Source organism: Pseudophryne corroboree, unplaced genomic scaffold, assembly GCF_028390025.1.
Source record: "Pseudophryne corroboree isolate aPseCor3 unplaced genomic scaffold, aPseCor3.hap2 scaffold_536, whole genome shotgun sequence".
NCBI lineage: Eukaryota > Metazoa > Chordata > Amphibia > Anura > Myobatrachidae > Pseudophryne > Pseudophryne corroboree.
The window spans coordinates 151,677-161,662 of NW_026970137.1; the positions used below are offsets into that span (position 1 = coordinate 151,677).

The 9,986-nt window shown below is 48.4% G+C and overlaps 1 non-coding gene across 1 annotated transcript; it reads right to left on the minus strand.

The window, feature by feature from the left end:
• Positions 1–8,733: 8,733 nt before the first annotated feature.
• LOC135031930 (U1 spliceosomal RNA) lies at positions 8,734–8,899 on the minus strand. The gene has a single exon (XR_010227525.1). It is a non-coding gene; the product is annotated as a U1 spliceosomal RNA (small nuclear RNA).
• Positions 8,900–9,986: the final 1,087 nt, after the last annotated feature.

The following is a 9,986-nucleotide window of genomic DNA, read 5'->3' on the forward strand; positions in this document are numbered from 1 at the left end:
TGTTGATCTAACCAGAAACAGGTCCCACGCAAGCTCTGTGTATTGTCCCCTTATATATTTGTAGATGTTGATCATATCCCCTCTTAGTCTCCGCTTTTCCAATGTAAACTTGCCTAGTCTTTCAAGCCTTTCCTTGTATGCCATCATCTCCATGCCCTTAATTAGTTTGGTCGCCCTCCTCTGTACCTTTTCAAGCTCCAGGATATCCTTTTTGTAGTACGGTGCCCAGAACTGTACACAGTATTCAAGGTGTGGCCTCACTAGTGATTTATATAACGGGAGTATAATACTCTCGTCCCTAGCATCAATACCCCGTTTTATGCATGCTAATATCTTATTAGCCTTCTTTGCTGCAGTCCTACTTTGGGTACTACTGCTTAGCTTGCTATCTATGAGGACACCTAAGTCCTTTTCCAGTACAGAATCCCCTAATTTTACCCCATTTAGTAGGTAGGCATATGTCTTATAACTTTTTTTTTCAATATATAAACATTTTTATTATAAGATTTTCAATGACACAAGTACATCCAAGTTGCAGATTATGGATTGTGAAGGACAAATCAACCATATAAACAATTTAAGCAATTTAAATTGCATGCAGGTAGTAGAATATCAAACTCCTTGGATGAAAGTTGGTCGTAATAAACTAGGATAGAAAAGAATAAAGTAGAAAATAAGATTTTAAACCTACCGGTAAATCTTTTTCTCGTAGTCCGTAGAGGATGCTGGGGACTCCGTAAGGACCATGGGGATAGACGGGCTCCGCAGGAGACATGGGCACTTTAAGAAAGACTTTAGTTCTGGGTGTGCACTGGCTCCTCCCTCTATGCCCCTCTATGCCACAGTTAGAGAAACTGTGCCCAGAGGAGACTGACAGTATGAGGAAAGGATTTTGTTAATCCAGGGCAAGATTCATACCAGCCACACCAATCACACCGTATAACTTGTGATAAACTACCCAGTTATGAGTACGAAAAAACAACATACTGTAGCATCAGTGCAGGATTGATGCAACTCTAACATAACCCTTATTGAAGCAATAACTATATACAAGTATTGCAGAAGTAGTCCGCACTTGGGACGGTCACCCAGCATCCTCTACGGACTACGAGAAAAAGATTTACCGGTAGGTTTAAAATCTTATTTTCTCTAACATCCTAGAGGATGCTGGGGACTCCGTAAGGACCATGGGGATTATACCAAAGCTCCAAAACGGGCGGGAGAGTGCGGATGACTCTGCAGCACCGATTGAGCAAACATGAGTTCCTCCTCAGCCAGGGTATCAAACTTATAGTATTTTGAAAAGGTGTTTGAACCTGACCAAGTAGCAGCTCGACACAGCTGTAGTGCCGAGACCCCTCGGGCAGCCGCCCAAGAAGAGCCCACTTTCCTCGTGGAATGGGCCTAGACCGATTTCGGTAACTGCAATCCAGCCATAGAATGCGCTTGCTGAATCGTGTTACAAATCCAGCGAGCAATAGCCTGCTTTGAAGCAGGGGCATCAATCTTGTTGGTTGCATACAGGACAAACAGCGCTTCAGTTTTCCTGACTCTAGCCGTCCTGGCCACGTAAATTTTCAAAGCCCTGACCACATCAAGTAACTCGGAATCCTCCAAGTCACGCGTAGCCAAAGGCACCACAATAGGTTGGTTCATGTGAAAAGATGAGACCACTTTTGGTAGGAATTGAGGACGGGTCCGCAATTCCGCTCTATCCACATGGTACACCAAATATGGGCTTTTATGTGACAAAGCCGCTAATTCCGACACTCGCCTAGCCGAAGCCAAGGCTAATAACATGACCACCTTCCATGTGAGATATTTTAACTCCACCGTTTTAAGTGGTTCAAACCAGTGTGATTTTAGAAAACTTAACACCACGTTAAGGTCCCAAGGTGCCACCGGAGGCACAAAAGGAGGCTGAATATGCAGCACTCCTTTTACAAAAGTCTGAACTTCTGGAAGAGAAACCAATTCTTTTTGAAAGAAAATGGATAAGGCCGAAATCTGGACCTTAATAGAGCCTAATTTTAGGCCCAAATTCACTCCAGTTTGTAGGAAGTGAAGGAAACGGCCCAGATGGAATTCTTCCGTAGGAGCATTCCTGGCCTCACACCAAGAAACATAATTTCACCATATACGGTGTAATGTTTTGACGTTACATCCTTCCTAGCCTTTATCAGCGTAGGGATGACCTCAACCGGAATGCCTTTCACTGCTAGGATCCGGCATTCAACCGCCATGCCGTCAAACGTAGCCGCGGTAAGTCTTGGAACAGACAGGGCCCCTGATGCAACAGGTCCTGTCTTAGAGGAAGAGGCCACGGATCTTCTGTGAGCATTTCCTGCAGATCCGGATACCAGGTCCTCCGTGGCCAATCTGGAACAATGAGGATTGTTCTCACTCCTCTTTGTCTTATTATCCTTAACACCTTGGGTATGAGAGGAAGAGGAGGAAATACATAGACCGGCCGGAACACCCACGGTGTCACTAGGGTGTCTACAGCTACTGCCTGAGGGTCTCTTGACCTTGCGCAATACCTCTGTAGCTTTTTGTTGAGCCGGGACGCCATCATGTCTATCTGTGGCAGTTCCCACCGACTTGTAATCTGTGCAAAGACTTCCTGATGAAGTCCCCACTCTCCCGGATGTAGGTCGTGTCTGCTGAGGAAGTCTGCTTCCCAGTTGTCCACTCCCAGAATGAACACTGCTGACAGTGCGCTTGCGTGATTCTCCACCCAGCGAAGAATTCTGGTGGCTTGTGCCATCGCCACTCTGCTCCTTGTGCCGCCTTGGCGGTTTACATGAGCCACTGCGGTGACGTTGTCTGACTGGATCAGAACCGGTTGGTCGCGAAGTAAGGTCTCCGCTTGACGTAGGGCATTGTATATGGCCCCTAGTTTCAGGATGTTGATGTGAAGACAAGTCTCTTGACTTGACCAAAGACCTTGGATATTTCTTCCCTGTGTGACTGCTCCCCAACCTTGGAGGCTTGCCTCTGTGGTCACCAGGATCCAGTCCTGAATGCCGAATCTGCGTCACTCAAGAAGGTGAGCACTCTGCAGCCACCACAGGAGTGATACCCTGACCCTGGGGGACAGGGTGATCAACCAATGCATCTGCAAATGTGACCCAGACCACTTGTCCAGTAGGTCCCATTGGAAAGTCCTTGCATGGAACCTGCCGAATGGAATGGCTTCGTATGATGCCACCATCTTTCCCAGGACTCGAGTGCAGTGATGCACTGACACAAGTTTTGGTTTCAATAGGTTCCTGACAAGAGTCATGAGTTCCTGGGCCTTTCCTATCGGGAGATAAACTCTCTTCTGGTCTGTGTCCAGAATCATGCCCAAGAAAGACAGACGAGTCGTAGAAACCAACTGCGACTTTGGGATATTGAAAATCCAGCCGTGTTGCTGTAACACTTTCAGTGAAAGTGATACGCTGTTCAGCAACTGCTCTCTTGATCTCGCTTTTATGAGATCGCTCAAGTACGGGATAATTGTGACACCTTGCTTACGCAGGAGAACCATCATTTCCGCCATTACCTTGGTGAAAATTCTCTGGGCCGTGGAGAGACCAAACAGCAACGTCTGAAATTGGCAATGACAATCCTGTACCGCAAATCTGAGGTACGCCTGATGAGATGGATAAATGGGGACATGAAGGTATGCATCCTGTACACAAATGCGGACAACAGGTGTCAAGCCGTGTGTTGCCTTTGTCAAGCTGTAATAAGTAGGGGTAAGGACGTTAACCACCTCAGAACATCCTCCCTTATACGTCACCTGCAGCGCATTAATCATAAGTTAGTGACAAGTTCAAAAACTTTGGATGACAGCGGAAGCAGTCCACTGACCACTAAATCCCTTCCTCTTGTAACCAAGCTCCTGCAAACCACACCACCAACTCCCTCAGTGTCAATTTCCTCCTTAGACAGGAAAGCCAATAGTCCTGCAGGCCATGTCACTGGCAAGTCTGACGAGTCCTCTCCTGCCTGGGATTCCTCCGATGCATCCTTGAGTGTAACGCCTACTGCTGCTGGCGCTGCTGTTGTTGCTGCTGGGAGTCGATCGTCATCCCAGAGGGGAAGTCGGAAGACCACTTGTACTACTTCCAGTAGGCAATTGACTGTCCAACAGTCCTTTGCGAGGAAGATGAAATATCACAGCAGTCATCCTGCTGCAAAGCGGATAACTCAGGTCTTGTCAGCCTGGGTGGTGAGAAACGTGGTTCCGGTATCCATCGTTAATTCAGAGGCAACTAGAGACTTGATTGAGGTACTGTGTCCCCGGTACCAAATGCCATCTAGGTTCCATTTCTCTAGGCAGGCGATACCGAAAATGTACACAGACCTCAGAAAAAGAGTCACCAGTGTCCTAAAAAATGCAGTTGTACCCAAGGTCCACTAGTCCACATGTCCGTGGTTAAGTGGAGCAGGGCAGACTCAGGACTATATGACTGTGACAGCCCACTGGGTAGATGTATTGCCTCCCGCAGCAAGAACAGCAGCGGCGGCACCAGTAGCAGCATCTCGCAAATGCCAACTCGTTCCTAGGCAGACTACGCTTTGTATCACCGCTTTCCATAAGAGGCACACAGCTGACAACCTCTTACGGAAACTGAGGAACATCATCGCAGAATGGCTTACCCCAATTGGACTCTCCTGGGGATTTGTGACATCGGACAATGCCACCAATATTGTGCGTGCATTACATCTGGGCAAATTCCAGCACGTCCCATGTTTTGCACATACATTGAATTTGGTGGTGCAGAATTATTTAAAAAAACGACAGGGGCGTGCAAGAGATGCTGTCGGTGGCCCGAAGAATTGCGGGCCACTTTCTGCATTCAGCCACCGCGTGCCGAAGACTGGAGCACCACCAAACATTCCTGCACCTGCCCTGCCATCCTCTGAAGCAAGAGGTGGTAATGAGGTGGAATTCAACCCTCTATATGCTTCAGAGGATGGAGGAGCAGCAAAAGGCCATTCAAGCCTATACATCTACCCACGATATAGACAAAGGAGGGGGAATGCACCTGACTCAAGCGCAGTGGAGAATGATTTCAACGTTGTGTAAGGTTCTGCAACCCTTTGAACTTGCCACACGTGAAGTCAGTTCAGACACTGCCAGGCTTTTGCAGAAGAAGCTGGAGACATTGAAGGAGGAGCTAAAACAGAGCGATTCCGCTAGGCATGTGGGACTTGTGGATGGAGCCCTTAATTCGCTTAACCAGGATTCAATCTGTTGAAATCAGAGCAATACATTTTGGCCACCGTGCTCGATCCTAGATTTAAAACCTACATTGTATCTCTCTTTCCGGCAGACACAAGTCTGCAGAGGTTCAAAGACCTGCTGGTGAGAAAATTGTCAAGTCAAGCGGAACGTGACCCGTCAACAGCTCCTCCTTCACATTCTCCCGCAACTGGGGGTGCAAGGAAAAGGCTAAGAATTCCGAGCCCACCCGCTGGCGGTGATGCAGGGCAGTTTGGAGTGAGTGCTGACATCTGGTCCGGACTGAAGGACCTGGCAACGATTACTGACATGTCGTCTACTGTCACTACATATGATTCTGTCACCTTTGAAAGAATGGTGGAGGATTATATGAGTGACCGCATCCAGGTAGGCACGTTAGACAGTCCGTATGTATACTGGCAGGAAAAAGAGGCAATTTGGAGGCCCTTGCACAAACTGGCTTTATTCTACCTAAGTTGCCCTCCCTCCAGTGTGTACTCCAAAAGAGTGTTTAGTGCAGCCGCTCACCTTGTCAGCAATCGGCGTACGAGGTTACTTCCAGAAAATGTGGAGAAGATGATGATCATCAAAATGAATTATAATCAATTCCTCCGTGGAGACATTTACCAGCAATTGCCTCCAGAAAGTACACAGGGATCTGAGATGGTGGATTCCAGTGGGGACGAATTAATAATATGTGAGGGGGGCGATGTACACAGTGAAAGGGGTGAGGAATCGGAGGATGATGAGGTGGACATCTTGCCTCTGTAGAGCCAGTTTGTGCAAGGAGAGATTGATTGCTTCTTTTTTGGTGGGGACCCAAACCAACCAGTCATTTCAGTCAGCCGTGTGGCAGACCCTGTTGCTGAAATGATGGGTTCGTCAATGTTTTTCTTTTCAATCTAAGCCCCTGCACTTTTCTGTAAGAATCTGCTTCGCTATGATGATCAACAAGTCACAAGGGCAAACACTCAGGGCTGGAGGTGTAGATCTTAGGACCAGCTGCTACAAGCATGGCAAAGGTGTCACTATCATTGGTGACACCCAGAGAGGCAGCGAGGGAGATTGTAATGCAGTGCGCGCAGATAAGCAGCGCAATGGTAAAAAGGAGGCATGGTCTCATAGGTAGGGGTGTGGCCTGTTTTCCTGAATCTCCATTTTGTTGCTCCGGGTATCCCGGGGGTTGAGTGCTGCACCCGGGGACTAGTGTGTGAGTGGTGCTGGCTCCTGCACAGTGACAGAAACTGGGTGTTGCACGTAATGTTACAGTGAAACACCCATATTCTGTCACTGAAGAGGAGCCGGCACTTTGGTGTCACCCCCCTTGGCGGGTGACACTCGGGTGTGGGCCGCAACCCCGTTGTGATGCCACTGACCCATGGGAAGCTTTACGTGGCTTACCCATGTGTTAGTAGCCCCAAGCATCTTTTGTGTTAGTCCCTGAAGAAAAACTTCAAATATTTACAAATACATTTTGTAATCAATGGGCCTAATTCAGTAAGGATTGCAAATTCTGCTAAGTAACAGAATTTGCAATCCTTTGGTTCGCATGCTGGGGCCACCCAGCATGCCGCCTCCCTTCTTGACCACGCTGAAATTGCAGTCTCAGTGCAGTTCAGCGTGATCATAAAAAATGGGTTAGCCTCCTGTTGGTGCAGACTGTATGTGTGCGCAGGAAGCCGCCACCATTTTTGTGATCGCAGCTGCTGCATGTGATGTCATGCAGCAGCTCTGACCACGCCTCCTGTTTCTCCGTTGCCGACCCCATTTTGTAGCCCTGCCCATGCACCGCTCCATCTCCGACTTGGAAATGGATTGTTGCTGCCCCCCCCCCCCAGCACCGATTGACAGTTAGAAGCGATCGCATTATCTGCGGGGTGCCGCAGAAAATGCAGGCGCATGCGTATGCTCTTAGCAATTTTTGCAGTTGGATTGCTTATTGCGATTGCAATCCAACCTGAATCAGGCTCTATTACCTATCACAATGCACTGCGGGTAGTACAAAATGGGGTTAATATAAGAGAAAAACCCCCCAGAGCTGTGCTCCTTAACTGTCCCTGGTGGCTAGTGGAGCGGCTGCCCAGTAATCAGTGTCCACGCCAGTGCGCACATGGCCCACCCCCTACAGCCACGCTGGATCACGGTATAGTGTGGGCACAGAAGTCCCTTACCTCCCTTTCATCAGCGGCCTCGTGATCCCGGAGGGCGGTGTGTGTGTGACTGACCTTAGGAAGAAACCGGAGCCTCCGCTGCAGTGACCCAGCAACCAGGGCACGGGAGTATACTGCGCCGCTGGGAGTGATGAAGCTGCAGTAAAGATGTCTATTAGACCTAACCTGCTGCAGCCCTTGTAGATTCTTATAAAAAAAAGTTCTTCTTTTCTTGTCAAAATTAATAGCTAAGAATAGGCTGCCTGAGGCAGCTCCCTGTTAAGTGGCCTGCTACTGAAGGCACCAACTACAAACAGAGCTCCCTGTTCATGGAAGCGAGGTTATAGAGCAGGGGGCGCTGAGCATCTTGGGAACAGTCAAAAGCTTTGAGCCTGTTGGTGCCTCAGATCAAGATCCTACTCTACACCCCAATGTGAATCCTTGTGGAGTCCAGTGTACCCCACAGAAGAAATGAATGTGTCACACCCATTGGCAGCAACATTAGAATAGCTGCTGATGGGCACAATTGAGAAAGGAAGGGGGAAAAACATTTGAATCCAGCACATATATGTAATTTGAATATGTAATTTGTACCTTCCTACTTTAAAATGTAATGGATGAACCTCACCCTGTGAGAACTATCTTCATGATCAAGAGATCTCATACGCAAGAAAAGCATGTGTTGGGATAGGGCTGTGGAGGGCGGCTGCTCGAGCACACCCCCGTCAAGTTAAGGAGATTCAACTGAGGAAGCACAAGGGAACTCTTGTCTGGGGACAACAACTGCAGGGAGACCACATCTTTTCAGATGAAAATGAGAGGGCGGAAGGCTGCCTAATACTGAAGCACCCTCAAACATCAAACCATATGCAACAACTAGTACAAGCATTCCTGGGGAAAGGTCTGCAGCAGACGGATTTGCATACGGTGATGTCATCCAAGCAGTGGGCCAAAGTTGGCTGGAACCCTCATCTGCATATGAAAAGAGAAAAGGGGCGCTTGGATGACCCCTAGTTCGCATTGAACACCCCCCACCCTCCTTTGGTGTGGGGCTCATGTTGGCCATGCCCCAGCCCCTGAAGCATTCAAGCTGATTTCTTGCAGCAGCTGGGCACTGTAACAGCTCCAGAGCTGCTCTGTAATGCAAATAAAAGGGTGTGGGCCCTGCAACACCACCTGTAGTTCGCATTGTGCGTTGGAAGGCACAAAGTAAGCAGACGGGAGAAGTCAGGATAGTGCGCAAGGGCATAGAAGGGAGGGGCTCAAGAAAAGAGAAGTGGAAACAGACAGCAAACTAGGCGGGAGAGAGACCTGAGACAATGAGATCTAAATTATACCAGAGCCAACCAGGGGAAAGCACAAATGCAGTCCCCCCCCCTACCACAAATTATGCAGTCGAGATTCCCACATTTGGGGAAATCACAGAGGTCAGCATACCCAGAATGCAATGAATGAACCTCACCCTGGGAAAACAATCTTCATGACCATGGTATCACCTAAGCAAAATAAGTATGATTTGAGATAGGGCTGGGGAGGGCCGCTGCTCAGGCACACCTCCGTCAAGTAAAGGAGATTCAACTGAGGCAGCACAAGGGAACTCTCATCTGGGGACAACAACTGCAGGGAGAACACATTTTCAGACGAATGTGTGAGGGCAGAAGGCTGCCTAATACTGAAGCACCCCCCAAACAACAAACCAAATGCAACAACTAGTGCAAGCATTCCTGGGGGAAGGCCTGCAGCAGATGGATTCGCATATGGTGATGTCATCCAAGCAATGGGTATAGTTGGCTGCAACCCTCGTCTGCATATGAAAAGAGAAAATGGTCACGCAGGGCATGGCGGCCTTTGTGGGGTTGCGCTTGGATGACCCCTAGATCGCTTTATACACCCCCATCAGTGTGGGGCTCATGTTGGCCATGCCCCAGCCCCTGAAGCATTCAAGCTGATTTCTTGCAGCAGCTGGACCCAGTAACAGCTCCAGAGTTGCTCTACAAGACAAGTAAAAGGGTGTGAGCCATGCAGCACCACCTGTAGTTTGCATACACACATATATAGGACAGCATCTCTTATATGCCCCAGGGGCAATAAAATAGTATCCTTATCTAGAGTATCCGTCCATGCCGCTACAGCACTACACATACACACCCAGGCCGACGCAATTGCCGGTCTGAGTAAGGTACCTGAATGTGTATAAATGGACTTCAGGGTAATCTCCTGTTTGCGGTCAGCAGACTCTTTGAGGGTAGCCGTATCCTTGGACGGGAGGGCTAACTTCTTGGATAAGCGTGTTAATGCTTTGTCCACCCAAGGGGAGGATTCCCATCGTAACCTATCCGTTGATGGGAAAGGATACGCCATAAGAATCCTTTTGGAAATCTGCAGGAGATTCCCAAGCTTTTTCACATAACTCGTTCAGCTCGTGTGAGGGGAAAAGGTTACCTCAGGCTTCTTTCCCTTGTACATATGTACCCTCTTGTCAGGGATAGGGGACTCCTCTGTGATGTGCAAAACGTCTTTTATTGCCATAATCATATATCAAATGTATTTTGCCAATTTTGGCTGTAACTTTGCATCATCGTAATCGACACTGGAGTCAG